General features: G+C 38.4%; 1 protein-coding gene across 4 annotated transcripts in view; it reads right to left on the minus strand.

Annotated features, from left to right (window-relative positions):
* The window catches only part of ano2b (anoctamin 2b), a 197,753-nt gene that overhangs the window by 17,168 nt on the left and 165,350 nt on the right, over positions 1 to 15,235 (minus strand). For all 4 annotated transcript variants that reach the window (XR_007815005.1, XR_007815003.1, XR_007815004.1 and 1 more), the window contains one exon: positions 8,755 to 8,833. The gene's annotated coding sequence lies outside the window, so the exon portion shown is untranslated. The remainder of the gene's footprint in view (positions 1 to 8,754; positions 8,834 to 15,235) is intronic.

Below are 15,235 nucleotides of genomic sequence, written 5' to 3' on the forward strand. Positions count from 1 at the left end.
TAAAATGACACAGAAACTCAATTTAAAAACTGGTTTTTGTGTTTTCCTCTAATAACAGCCATGAAATTTTCATTTCATGCTGTAAGATACCAGCAAAGATACCAAAATGTGACATTTGACTGGTCACTCTCTGTTCTTAACTTTTCCCCTCCTGTCACGGTTCATTTTTGTCTGAGACTGGACAGTACATTGCTTAGGTTATTACATTTTAGATGTCTGTCACTACCATGGCTTACACAAATATTTTTTCAGTGGATAACCTCAAATGAAAAAGTGTCTTGGGGGTGTAGGGTGTTCTGCCTGGAGCCCTGTTTAGTGTCTGTTGTGGCAGATCTTCATCCAACACTGCATCTGCTCCAAGCCATGATAAATGAAGGGATGAACAGTAACAGTCTAGTTTGTTCAGCTTCGAGACACATGAGGATAACAAACCTTTTTTAAAGGAACAGGCTGACATTTTGGGAAATACAGCTGCTGCCAAACCTGTAGTAACAACTGAGGATCAACGTAACATCTGTTATAGAGATGAAGCTGATACCAATCTTCTAGAGTAAAAGGTCAAATAAAAAATGTTAGACAGTTCCTTTGAACAGTACATTTATTCACCCTGACAGCTAGGCAATGTTCCAGGATATTCCAGGATTCCATGTAACTTTGAACTAGAAGCAGGACATATAAAATTCTCTATGGGATCTAATTTTGTATACAAGATTTTTTTTATTGCAGAATAATAGGTTTTGGGAAATCAATTGGTATGATTAATCAATATGGTTAAACAATCACTGACGAATATTTATTCTGAAATATAAGGAATCAAATACCTGACAAATCAAGCTATGTCATTATACTTTTGCACTAACACAATGTTTACAAAGCCTGCATAGTGGAAGCAGCATGTTAGTAGAAGAGCAGCAGCTTCAGTGCTCTGTCTGTGTCTGCAAAGGATTTGTTCAGGCACAGCCATTGAGTTTGGATCACCACATTTTGACAGCACTGAGAACCCAACATGCCATAACTCCAGTTATGTGTGCAAAACGGAAGTTAATAGACTTGAAGCGTAAAAACACACTGTGGGTCACAGTTCCATGAGTACAGCCTGAGTCAAATACTAGCAATTACACAGCTTGTTTAAACAGCTGCACTGATTAAAACACAGATTTATCTGTCCTGTCATATGTGTGTGAGATGGACGACTTCATAACACAGCTGAAACACCTCCTGTGTGGACAACGACCATTGTGTGTAGGATTTAGTGGCATCTAGGAGTGAGGTTGCAGATTGGAACCAACTGAAAACGCCTCCCCTCACCCCTCATGTAGGAGAACCCACTGTGGTAGCGTGCAAACACGAAAGGCCCTCTCTAGAGTGACTGTTTGGTTTGTCCATTTTGGGCTACAGTAGAAACATGGCAGTGCAACATGGTGGATTCTGTGGAATAGGGCCCGCTCCCTATGTAGATATGAAGGGCTCATTGTAAGGTAACACAGTCATGCTAGCAGCTCAGTGACCCTAACTGCTAATGTTAGCAGGAATGTCCTTAGTTTCATTTGCAATCCAATAATTATAATATTTCAGTCGTGGTGAACTGACATTGCCATTCCTTGAACCATGCTGTTAGCAGGGCTGATAACAGCCATAAACAGTATAGTCAAACCTCTGACAGCTGACATATGTATATAGTCTCACTAGATATACTGTCTTACTGCTCAAACATAGAGAATCTCAACAATGCTTAACAACTCACATCCTGGACTAGGATTTACAGATTCAGGTCCATCGGAACCAGACAGTCTGTAAACATCTATAGATGCGACTTAAGCTGAATCATCATTGGTGTATTTACGGCTGTTTTTCTATAGATAATTGGAATCAGCATGCTGTCTGATGACTCAAGAGACATTTTATTGCCAGTGTACTGTAAATGGGCTCTTGGTGTGATTGCAGCCTAAGGACAGTAGTATGGCCTGCATGTGTTCATGAAAGGCGCTTTTATTCCAATTTTGATTACATAACACATGCTCCATTAATGTCATTTGAACCCACCATTGGCACCAAATGATTTCTGTGGTCTCATGTGGTGTGTAGCTAGCACGAAAAACAATTTTGTATTTATGTGCTACTAGAGGTTTTCTACTGAGCCATTGAGCATTAGTCAATTTGTATGGCATGAGAATAATGTCAATAAACAGAGTTGGTCTTGAGTTTGCGAGCTCTTTGCCCTTCATGCTGTCTTTGAACGAGGTGGGTTATTGAAACATTGGATTATATAACACCACAGTGCAGCCATTATTAAAGTGAACTTAAGCCATTACATTGTAGATTTAAAAGGCTCCTGTGATGTCCACAGACACTCTGCCTCTTATAATACAGTTTTAAGATAAGATAAGATAATCCTTTATTAGTCCCACAATGGGGAAATTTACAACTGCAGCAGTTATGAAATTCTGAGCCTGACACCTACGGTCAAACCGAGATGCTCCTCACGAGGTTCAGTAATGGCTGATAACAGAGTCTTATTGTAACAGCTCAACAGTACACTTGTCTGCTGTTTCCATTCAGTTCTGAATACAGACCAGCTTTTATGTAAATACTTAAAATCAATCTTTACTCGAATAGTTCATACACCAGTACAAATAATGGCCAACTATGTTGAACAATGCATGCTCTATTGAAAAGGTGTACATAACAATTTTTGCAGATAATTTAAAGGATGAGTCTGGCAAATTTCAAAGTGGTGTATTTTTCAAGAGAACTCACACAAAACAGCATGGAGGATCAAACCAATGACTTTTTGATTAGAGGATTAAATTCAGTGAGTACAGTGTTAAATTGCCCATTTTCCAGCAAAATAAACCAACACTGTATTTAAACCACATTATTGCTTTATAGACCAGCAGTAACATAGCTGTGGTAATACTTGTATTACTTGTATTAAAGCTGCACTTTACATAATACATAATTTCATATCAACAATACATCAGCTCACTATGTGCAGTGTAAAAGGTTCTAGTCATATTGCTAATTGGCACTTAACTCTGCAGTTTACTTCAACTCAGCTCATTTCTTTAGTTCACCAGTTCAACATTTAGTTCAAACCTGTCACTACATGCCCAGCACCAAACAGCAGACACAGTTAGTGACTTGCTGGTGGACATTACCAAACATGTCGCAGCTAAAGAGCTACAGCGTAAGCAGTGTGAAAACTGAACTTACATTCATATAATGCCCAGAAACATAACATTTAAATGAATGCTTCTGCTGATCTATGATTTTTTTTCCATATTATGCAGCTATATACTGAACCTTGGATCACCTCTGTCAGCGGACAAGTTTAATCCTGATTTAGCACAGTGCTTTTCTCTATACATGTGCATGAAAGAGATTCACTATTAAAATCCTGTTTACATAACAGGGACTGGACTGGCTAGAGGCATTGAAAAACAAAATCTTAGACCTCTTTTATTACCAAGATGTCAAAGAACAATGAGACATTTGGTATCAACGATTTAACACCAAACTAATTTTGACACCACACAAGAGCTTCACAGAAACTCCTCACAAATGCTGTTAAGTGTCCTTGACGTCAAAAGCCCTGTCTTTCTATTAATACTGTATGTGTTGGATTTAGGGGAATTCGGAGAGTGCAGTGTTATGTGTTAAAGTGGCCTGTTTGTACAATGATTCTGTTGTCCACCTGATTGGGAAATTCTCTTTTCTCAGAGAGCCACCTGCGGAGAACAGGCAAGAATGCAAAGCCTGCAGAAGCATGGATGCTTTGTGGAAAAAAAACAAAAAACAAAAAAACCCATTGGGTTTTGGTGTTGAGGGATCTATCTTTGATCAGAAAGTATGCTCTCTCCCCCATCTGTATACATACTTGGCTCTTGCATGCATTTGTTCCCAGAGATACTGCTGTGGCTCAGTGCCGTATGTTGTCCTGTTGACCTGGGACTGAATCCCACTTGTATTTTTCTCTGCTGTGACTTCCCCAGTTTGTCTCCCTCTCTTCTTTCCCACTATCTAAATAAAGACGAACAACTCTAATGGAAGGGCCCACCCTCAGATCCAATTACTCATGTGTCATTGCTTAGCAATATCTAAATTTGGTTGTGTTTTGAAATGATTTTTGATAAATGTACTAACTAAAACCTATTGTTTGACATTATTTGCTTTTGAACAGCTACACTAAGCATCTTATGTTAACTTATTGGAAATAAAGGAAAAGGAAAACAATAAGAGCATAAATTATACCTTAAAACATCCCAAAGCTCACTAATCAACATGTAATATTTTGTTTGTTTAATTGTAACAAAATAAGTGTATCCAAGGTTAAGTTACAATGCCTAGCAAAAAAAGGTCCAGCACATAGAACCACATTGTAATCACACACGTTTTTCTACAGATCAAACAAACAAGATATAACTTGTAAAGTTTGTTTTTATTACATTTAACAAAGACAGCCAGCTGTTTCCCACTGTTTCCAGTCTTTGCTTAGTTAAACTAAGCTAAGCTAAGGTAACCAGTTGCTGGCTGTAGCTTCATATTTAACATCTAGACTCAAGAGTGGTTTTCTACAGAACCTCCTCAAGTCAGTTTAGAAACAAACAAAGCTATGTGTAAATCTGTACTCTGTTTAATGAGAGTATTAAAATCTGTGCGTTAGGTTCGTAAACCATACCCTCGGATTTGTGCCCACAGATTAAACAGTGTATACAGATTTGTAAACCAAGAGTACAGATTTTCAATTGGCACTTTTTTTTCTCAGCTGACCCTAGGGGGTGTCCATAAGGTTCTTATCTAACTCTCAACAAGAAAGAAAATAAGCTTATTTCTACAAATGTCCCAACTATTTCCCAGCCTCCTTTGATGTCCCTTGATTACTTCTGCTTCCAAAACTACATTTCCCAGAACGTTTCCATGTGGGGCTTTACATGGTGATGATGAACACAGCAACAACACCACCATCAACAACAACAAAAAAAATCTTTAATTAAAAATTCAACCATCTTCTGATACTACAGTATGAATGTACAAATTTTTTTGTGCCTTTCAATTATGTGTTAATCTCGGTATGAACATTGCAGCTCTAAAAACAGGTCAAAGTCAGATATTTACTTTTGATTCTTTGGATTGCTGAAACATTTCCCTCTATTGAACCACATTGTATCTGCTGGAAATACATGGAAGTGAAAATCCTTGGCACTTCTGCACACTTCTGCACACACAAATCAGCAGTCACACTGCCTTTAGCATGGTGAGCTAGGAAACAGCAGCAAGGCTCCGTACTGCCCTGTCTACATGGGAAAGAATTTGGGTGCTATTCCCAGCCGCGTATTTCATTTCCCCATATGTCAAATTTTTGATTCACTCGCAGCTGGCAAGGGTGAACCAGGGTGACTGCATCCAAATAAAACTGCAAAATACTCCAGATTTCACTGATTAACTTTAACATATTTGATGTAGTGTGGTCATTTGTTTGATTGTTGTAAAGTACTCAAAACATCTTCATCTGAAGCAGTTGTTCTGCTGTTTTGTGTCACAGTAGTATTTTGATGTGGATTTCAGATGACTTTGCCAACAGTAGGAAGACTAACTTTAGCTCCTGGTCCCACAGCCTCACATTTAAACCAGCATTTCTCTCCTGGGAAATGGTAGTTTGTCATTTTCCCCTGATCCAGAGCAGGCTGCTGTCTTTAATACTCATTACAGCTGATGAATATGGTTATAATATGGTCTGGGTGTGATTTTAAGATTCTCAAAGCTGGATTCCAGCAAGTCACAGTCTTTCCCACAACTATTTCATTGAAAATATTGATGTTAGACACTGCTAGAGTGCTTCCCAACACTGGGAATATGGGTTTCACAGGTTTTAAATTCTCTCACCAACCACCACAAAAACAGAAGCTCTGTCCAGCTTTTGTCAGGCATCTACATGGTGAAGGTTGCCATCTGGGGGGATAATGTGAACTTTAGGTCTGTTACGCAACCTGCAGAAGCTCCTCATCAGCCAGCCTATAGAATTATGTCCATAGTGGACAATTCTGCACTTCCTTTATATCCAATGGAAGTGTGCAATGGCACTGTACTTTGTGTGCCTTTTTTGTAGCTCCAGTGTCTTCCCTTAAAGGGAAATTCTAGTTAAAATTCCATTTCAACTCTGCACATTCCCATTAAACATGAGAATAGTGTCTCTATGTGTCATGTGAATGCTAACCACATCCGTTGTGGAGATTCAAAGAAACAAGAACTCAAAGCTATTTATACTGGGGCAACCTCTGTGAAATAAACATGATATTCACACGCTTGTCTGAGCCTGAAACAAAGAAAATAGGCATCTTGAATAGCCATAGCTAACTGCTATGGAACTCCATCCAAAGCACTTGTCTTATGATGGAACAAAGGTGACGCGGTTATGGTGAGATGACAGGTAACGTTGAGGTGACATGTGGATTAAAGAGAAGTCTGTCACAGGGCTACATAAAGACTATGTTCAACTGACAACTCTTTGTGAATATGAGCATGCCTATGGATTCACAATCAAAACCCATATCTGGGATTGTTGATGAATGTTTGTTTTTCTAAGATTTTTACTGGCATCACTGTCATTAAAATCAAACTACTGACTACTAACAAATTGCCCAAGATACTTCAAGACAATGTCAGATATCATTTTCCTGCTGCCTTCTCCTTACCGTAAATGAAATGTGTGTGTTGAAATAACTGACACTTCTCCTTATGCTGAACTGAAAACAGATCCTCTGTCTCTCATCACATGGCCCGTAGAGGCACTTGGCTTCACAAAGGAAAACAAACCCGTTTATTTCATTACAAAACATCAACAGCTCACACTGAAAGATATCAAGGAAACATTTTGAGTGGAACCAAAAACTCAAGGGACATGAATCAGAGAAATGTAACCACTTTCTCACACATGAATGCTCACAATTCACAAAGCAAGAGAAAGGCGATGAAAAATGAATGCCGGCAACCTATGACAAAAACTCCTGTCTTCCTGAGTGGAGGCCATAAGTACTCTCTCTTTTTCTCTCTCTATCCGTCATTTCCCCATCAGACAAAGTTTTGACATTGCTGTCCGCCAGCCACCCCAACACTTCACTTCCTCTCCATTATCTCTCTCTGCCTTCATCACATCCTTACACTCATATGCTGACTTGTCCCTTTCTGCCTCCTAATCCGTCATACTCCCCAGTCATGATGGCCCACACAGGGATCTCCTCTGTATTAAGGCACATAGCAACAATCGTCTCCCAGAAAAATTGAACATTCTTTATTCATCACTGAATAAATTAATAAATCCTTATAAAGAAAGCATTGTTGCACATATATTAGATTTTAGATGACCTAAATTTTAGGTCAAAAAGACATAATGAGGCCATGCAATCAACAAATTAGATGTCTACTTTACTTAGACACATTAGGTATGGACCTTGGGCAAGACTCTGACATCAGACACCAGTGTTTATTGCTACGTAGCCAGCGTTAGCATTAATAACTGTTTACTTCCTGTTGAAAGCAACAACAATGTTAACTCTTATTTTACCTCTATTTCTATCACTTAATTTCTTCTGCCGAAGTTAGCATGTTAACTAGTTAGCCCATGCCCATCTCATTACTTTCTGATACTGACTCACTATAGCATACAGATTATCGTGAAGAAGTAGCGCTGCCCAGACTGCGTATTGTAAGCTGTTGTACTGTAAATGCGATAGTTGAAGCTCTTGGCAAACGACCATCACCACTACCCGCTCCCTGACAGAAACCACATTCAGTGGCAGAAAAAACTAAAAAATAATAAAAATAATTTTTCAGAGACAAGCTTGTATAAGAACAACAGCCCTGGCATTTTTGGAGGACCTTACTGATGCAACACAATTGATTAAATTATATATATATATATATTATATATTTACCTTTTTCTTTTCACTGGCAGGTCTACAATAAAGAGTGGTATGTAGACAAAGAGTTGCAAACAGGGGACTAGGGGTGTGTCTACTTCCATCTATGGTTATGAAATCTGGCTTGTGAATGTGTCCAGTATCACAGTGAAATTATTAAAACAGAACCTTCAAACTATGAGTCAAGTAAACTAGAAAAGAATGTAAAGAATATAGGATGTGATGTAGCTCAATTAATTTCTTATGCCACTAACTGAAAAGACAAGTTTCCTGCTGTAAGATGGAGGATGTGGTGTGACTCTGCTGTCCTGAATCTTTCCCTCTGCCTCTTCATACAGGACAGGACTGTGGAAATAATTCATGTTGTGTGTCTGTCAACCCTGGGGGGGAAAAAAAAATGCTGCCGACATGTCTGGGACAAGAGGGGATGGGAGGAGAGCAACGTCTGAAAAAAGAAGGATGGATGACATAGGGAGAGATGGATGAGGTAGAGTGAAAGAGTGAGGCAGAAAAGAGTGTGTGTGGGACAGACAGAGACTTGTCAAAACTTGGCCTCTTTGCTGCCTCGCCAACTGCTTTTAGCATATCGCTCCCACTCTGGTTAGTATGTGTGTGTGTGTATGTGTGTGCTTGCGTGCTTAAAGTCAAAACCCCCTGCTACTTCAAATCCAAAACTCAACTTCTGGCAACAGTTTTAAGTCAAGGAAATTAAATTCTTAATTAGAAACAAGGAGACATATAGTTTTACTTAACAAATATGAGAAATACATCATCCATCATACTTTAGAACTTTAGAAGACATCGAAATGTAGACAACACAGATTCAGTGTAATCTCACCTTCATTTTGTCCTCACACACACGCACACACGCTGTAAGCATTCCTCCTCCGCTGTCTTGAGGCAATGGTAGTGTGACTCTGTTGAAAACAAAGAAAGACAAATACTCAAATCCTGGTGCCATGACCAGAGCTTTAGTTCGGTCTGTGGATCTGTGTGTTCCTGTATAGGAATATGTTCATATTTATCTTTGAAACTTCTCACTAAAGCTCTTTTATGACACAGGAAATCCTTTAAGGACCCCTGTAGGCCTTTCAAGGGCAGTTCGCTTGCAATTTTCTTAAGGACTCTCATCTCAAGAACTTTGCTTGGGGTGCAGCTTTAGAAGGACAGAAGGTAACAGTGAAATATCAACAAAAAATATGAAAAATGAATATTAAATAATCATTTTTAGCACTTTAATGTGACTGGAGGAAAGATGGCTAGTGTCTGTGTCATTTCAGTTTCACTTTAGCTGTCATTGAATGAATATCCACCTTTTCATTAGTAGTCCCCCATTAATGCCTCTTGGTTGAATTTACTCTTGGTTTTTCAACTGTTAGCAAACACATCACAACCAAACTGACTGGTGATTGTCAGACTTTGGTCCAGACTGAATTTAGACTTTCACATTTAGATCAATGCTAATTGGGCAGCAGCTTCACAGAGTTGAGAAGCACTGCTCTGTGACCAAGAGGTTGTTGGTTGTAATCCCATTAATAATTTAATCCCTTTAAAACCCAGCAATGTGAGAGATAAGTGTGGTGTTTGATGTTATAATACTGAATTTTCAACAAAACCTTTGTCTGTCTGTCTACCACGCTTCCCTTTCTACACACACACATACACACACACACACACAATGACCAGAGGGTAGCTCCTGTAAGGGCACAATGCTATGCATTAGATTAAAAAGGAATAGGTTCATGTTACTGTCAAAAAATCACATGGCTCAGATTACTGACCAGACTGTGTGTGTGTGTGTGTGTGTGTGTGTGTGTGTGTTACTGTGCATGCATGAATCTAATCAGTTTTAAAATGAAACAACTTTTGTCTGTTTATAGTGTGGTTATTTGTGTATCTTTGAAATAGAAATTCCACATATTACTGCAGTGCAGTTTGGAGCATCCATCCAAAAAAATTGATGAGCGTGAAAATTTAGCTGTGAGACAACACAAAGATTTGTCTGCTTTAAAGTTTTCACTCTCACAACATTTGTCAAAGAACAGGCTGCAGATGATGGAGAGGGAAGTCACGAGGGAAACGATAATGGAAGGGAAAGAGAGGATGATAAAAAATAACTCTCTGTTGTTCTCTCTCCCATTCTCTTCCTGGCACTCCAGTCTGGGATGCTAATTTAGTAATTGATCCTGAGACGCTGTGCTGAGGTTACTGCATGTGTGTGTGTGTGTGTGTGTGTCTGGGGTTACAGCCTTTCTTGTTCTGAATCAGGGATGTGGAAGAGGAGGAAGGGTCACCCCCTGGGAAAACAAAGACAGAAAGGAGGAAATTACAGAAAGAGAAAGAGAGGAAAACAGACACTACTGAATACTAGAGAGGGATGTAAATGGAACAGAATAAAAGAGAAATGGGAAGTGATTATAAGTGATTAAAAGTGGGGCTGCTATGGTGTTGAAGGGGTTTTAAGACGCTGACCATGAACTAAAAAGTCCCAGGTTCAAGTTTGGCTGGAGAATTTTGCATGCATGTTGTTGTCCAGGTGTCTCCCATTGTTTTCTATCATCTGTTTTTAATGATATCCCCCAAAAAATAAAAATGGAGAAGATGGAGGTTAAAGATGCCCAGTGGATAGAGCAGGTTCAGATGTCTGACTTCAGCTCTCAAAGAAGCAAAAAGCTGTCTGTCTCTCCCTAAGTTGCGTGATACAAATTAAAGTTAAATCTGGTTTACCGCAAATTACAGTAATATTGAATTTTTGTTTAAAGTTACGATCTTTAAGATCTCTATATAGTTGCCTTTATGGTTAGTGGCGGAGTCCACCACACCTGTTTAAATTTTCCATCTACACACATGAGATTTGCAGGGAATGCAGCATCTATGTAATCCAGACTTAATGTTTTTAATTCTGTATCAACCACAGTGACGGGCTCAGTTGCATGATGAGTAATGGATACGTGGAAAAAAGACAATAGGGACAAAAGAGAAACAAAATAATGTATTCCATATCAACAAAGAGCTGGTCTTAAGAGGACACATGTGTTGATGTCTCACTTTCTGCATATCATGTGACTCCTGACCCACTGTGCAGTGAAAATTCCACACTCTTTATGTACATGTAAAGCTGACAAACCAAACAAGGATGGCAGTATTTCACACTGTTACAGAAAGACATCTATCTGAAGGACTGCAGCCTGCTGCTTTAGACAGAAGGCAGCTGAGGATAAAGGTCAGATAATGGCTACAAGGCTTCATTCAAAATAAACTAAATTGTTTGTTGCTTGTTATTTTATTTACATGGCTTTTTATATCTATTTAATACAAAACAGACCTGAGGCATAGAAAACATACATCAGTAGCTTAACTTAATTTAGCCAACAAAAAGCATACTCAGATTTTTTAGTTGAAGGTCCAGTAATGTGGATTGTATAAAATGCTCATGAAAATGCATTTTTTTCTGATTTCAAAGTATTTATAAGGTGGAGGGAGATCAAAACCAGAGACACAGGTGTGTACTCTGGCAAAAGCAGAAGCCATGCATAACCAAATCCTCACTGAGATTCTTAAGGTTTCTTCAAATTCAATATGGTATATTTCTACATAGCTTTTTCCCTCATGTCTATTATATCTTTTGATAATAGGACATTGTATGATTCTATCCTCCTAAATACAGCTCAACAAAAATGTACAGTGCAATGTTTTACCAAACATATTCTTGAACATTTTAAAGAGTTCTCTGAATAGAGGTAAAAAAAAAAAAAAAAAGTCACATAACAGATAAAGGCCCAAGCTATTTAGAATTGTATTCAATTTTCAAATTCAGAGGACAGCGTTTCTCCAGTATCCTACAGTGATGATATTGAACTGGATTTTTAAGATTTGTTTGCACAAGGACTCGGGTAGTGTCATGACTGTTTCTCCAGCCTGCCCCCAGCATGTAACACAATAGGACGTGGGAAAGGAGCATTGCGTGCATAAATATCTTGGCTGCATTCATAGAAAGACTGTTTCTAATTTGTCAAAATTTGTCAAGCATTTCATTGTTCCTACCACTTTTTATTATTATTTTTTAAAAACATGTTTCTTAAAATTAAGATTTGGAGCGATTTTGTCACAAAGATATTTAAATTCAGTAACTATATGAATCTTTTCACCATTGCTTGGAATGTCAATGTTAGGGCGTTGTACATTGGCTTGTGTGATTTTTTTTACATTGCAGTTGTTAGCTTTTCAGCTGACATTTGCAGTTCTATCCTGTGACAATGTTGTGGAAGACATTAATATATAGACCAAATAATAGGAGGTCTAACACCAACCATTGCATATCCATGGTTAACTTCATGTTACTGGACAGTGCATCATTAAATTCAACATACTATATCCTGTGATAAATATGAAGACATTTATGTCATTAGTTTAAATGAAAAATTTACTTTCTCAGCATGTCTTCAAAAACCCAGAACATGAAACTGCAGATAGAGTTACTAAGCATGCCTAGAGGCCCTGGAGGGGTCAAAAGTCAGGGTCAGGGTCAGGGTCACAGTTAGGGCCGGTATAGCATTACTGAAAATATACGGTCACCTGCAGGGGAAAGAATAGACTCTGAAACTTTCTTTTCCTCTATGTCACAAAGCATTAGTTTGCACAGCACTTTTTCCAATCTAAACTAACACTTGTCTGTCCTTATAGGTGCTGTTTTTTTGCTATTGTTACATAGTAGCAAAGGTAGCATTAGCAACCATCATTGTGTTTACAAGATAAGAGGTTAGAATACGTTAGAATAAGATGTAAGAATGGATGCTGCAGTGACTCACTATCACAAAGTGGTATCAGGAGACAGGATGGGCCTGGGTTAGCTGGTTAGCATGTTAACTTCAGCAGATGAAAAGAAGTGATGGAGAAGCAAACAAAAGTTAACATTTATGCTCTTGGCGAGGAAAGGAATGGATTTGATGCTGAACTCACAACGTTTCTTCCGGACTGGTACGTAAACAGCTATTAATGCTAACTTTTGCAATGTGGCAATAGCAAAAACTTACTTATAGCACCTTTAATGATTCTTTCTGTGTGTGGGGTTTGGGTTGTGTGTGTGAACCACTGCATGTGAAAGTAATTGAAAAGCAAGAGAGAGGGTTGTCAATACTTAAAAATGAGATAAATCAGTGATTCTGCTTCCAATTTACTGATGTTGAAAGATGTGTTTCTGGTATTGCCAAACATCTGTGTGCGTATATGTGAATGTTTGTGAGAGACAAAAGTAAGGGAGAAACTTGAAGCTTGACAGACAGCAAAGATAATAATGGAGGTCAGAGTTGAACAGTGTCATTTAGGTTTACTATATTCCATGTAACCTATGCCACACATGCAAGGAATTTTCTAGCAGTTTAGTGCCTTGGCTTGGCGAAATCATGGTAATTTCCCTGTATGTGTGTGTGTGTCTAATGCCTTGGAGGATAGTTGTGCACTTAATACTGTAATTTTCTTTTTCTTATATAAAAATAATGACTTTTACTACATTCACTATTACAGTAAATATTGTATCTTTATTCTAAAAGTATGCTGTGATATTATCAATCAATGTCTCAACTTGTGTTAGTGTTTTTAATGTTAATGTTTTTCCATCATTCATTTCAGAAAAGCATGTGTTTGTTTAAATGGTGCAAGTTTTACTTCAGGCTAAAACTCTTCAAGCATTCATTCATTTCCTTGTATGGCTGCATAATTTGAATGTGATTTTGAAACACGATTTAAGATAACAGCAGAAAAGCAGGCACATGATGGAAAAAAGTATGAAATGCCAGTATGTCAGATGAACCCCAGAGCTGAGTAATGTCTGTTTTTCATCATTTGTAGGCCCGGGCAAAGCTTTAGTGCAGGACCGAGGGTAAAATGTTAGCAGAGAGCAGCAGCCGGTCAAATCATCAGCAACAAACCCCACTGAGATTAGCTGAGAACTGACGGGAGTAACTGGCCTGAAGCAAAGTGGGGCTTCCATAAAACTGCAGGAGATCTGAGATCACACACCTAACTGTGTAGAATTTATTGCAACATGTTTATTCTTATCTGTCTTTGTTCTTTTTAAAGGCCAGGCTCCAGGCTTTCAGAAAGTGTGTAGGTACAAAAAAATCTGTGGCAGACAGAATGAAAAATGTTCTGAAATTCTTTTGTAAAACTAAGAAGCATTCACCATTGTTTAATCAAAACAAATCTGGATTCAATTAGCCATTTTGTGCTCTGTGTCCCAGATTCAAGATATAGATAATTTATGTTGTAGTTGAGGATGAGTGGCAAATTGTTTATAATGCAGGTGTTCGAGATATGAGTGCAGCAGTTTTTATTAAATACACTAATCATCATAAAGCACTACTAAAACACTACTACAGAGCACAGTACAGTCAAGTTGGCTTTAAACTGCTTCAGCTGATAATCCACAAAGACTACACACTGGCATTTAAAAACCTTTTTAAAGGAATAGTTCAACATTAAGGATGAAGTATGAAGCTAGCGTAAGCAGACAGTTAGCTCAGCTTAGCATAAAGGGGAAACAGCTTGCTCAGTTTTCATCGGTGAAAACAGGAATCTTCAATGGACAAATAGCCCAGAATCTTAGGGCAACATTATGCAACTACTTTACCTTAAAATAATAGGGACATCCACTGTTAAGCTGTGTTTTAGTTCAGTGGGTGGGACCATACAGCGGTGCTCAGGTCAAGTGATTGATAAGCTTTGTTTTCTGTACATGACCTGTTAGCTTCTAGGAGTACACTGCTTCCAGTGCCCCTAACCACTTAGACTCAGAGCCCAACAGAATGTAATGCACCTGCCTAGGGTGGTCAGACACCCCAAGTTTCAGATTTAGCTTTCAAACAGCAACACTTTAAAGCAAGACTACAACAGTGTACATGCTTGTACTCTGGGTTTGATTTTCTGATGTCAGAGATCATTAATGTAGAGCCATTTGGTTGCCAACAATAAACCTTAGAGAGCTGAAATGGTGTAACTCCAAGCCACAGCATGAGTTTACCTCCGTATGTTGAATAGTGGAACATGTAGTGAATTCAGAGACACCAACAGATTGATACAACTCATATTAAGAAGAAAATAACTTCCTGTGTGAGGATTTTCAAACTGAAATTAGATTTTTAACCTTCACATGACCCGAGTCTGATCTTTTTCATTTCGGCTCTTACATGCAAAACCCATCAGCAGTGAGTCGGAAAAACCTTCCTGTTGTGTAAATCCCAGCATAGATTATCACATATAATCTAATTTCAGTGTAACAAAAAATAGTACCAGGAGGCAGACACATTATGAGACAGACTGAC

The sequence above is a fragment of the Lates calcarifer genome, linkage group LG18 (genome assembly GCF_001640805.2).
Source record: "Lates calcarifer isolate ASB-BC8 linkage group LG18, TLL_Latcal_v3, whole genome shotgun sequence".
Classification (NCBI taxonomy): Eukaryota; Metazoa; Chordata; class Actinopteri; family Centropomidae; genus Lates; species Lates calcarifer.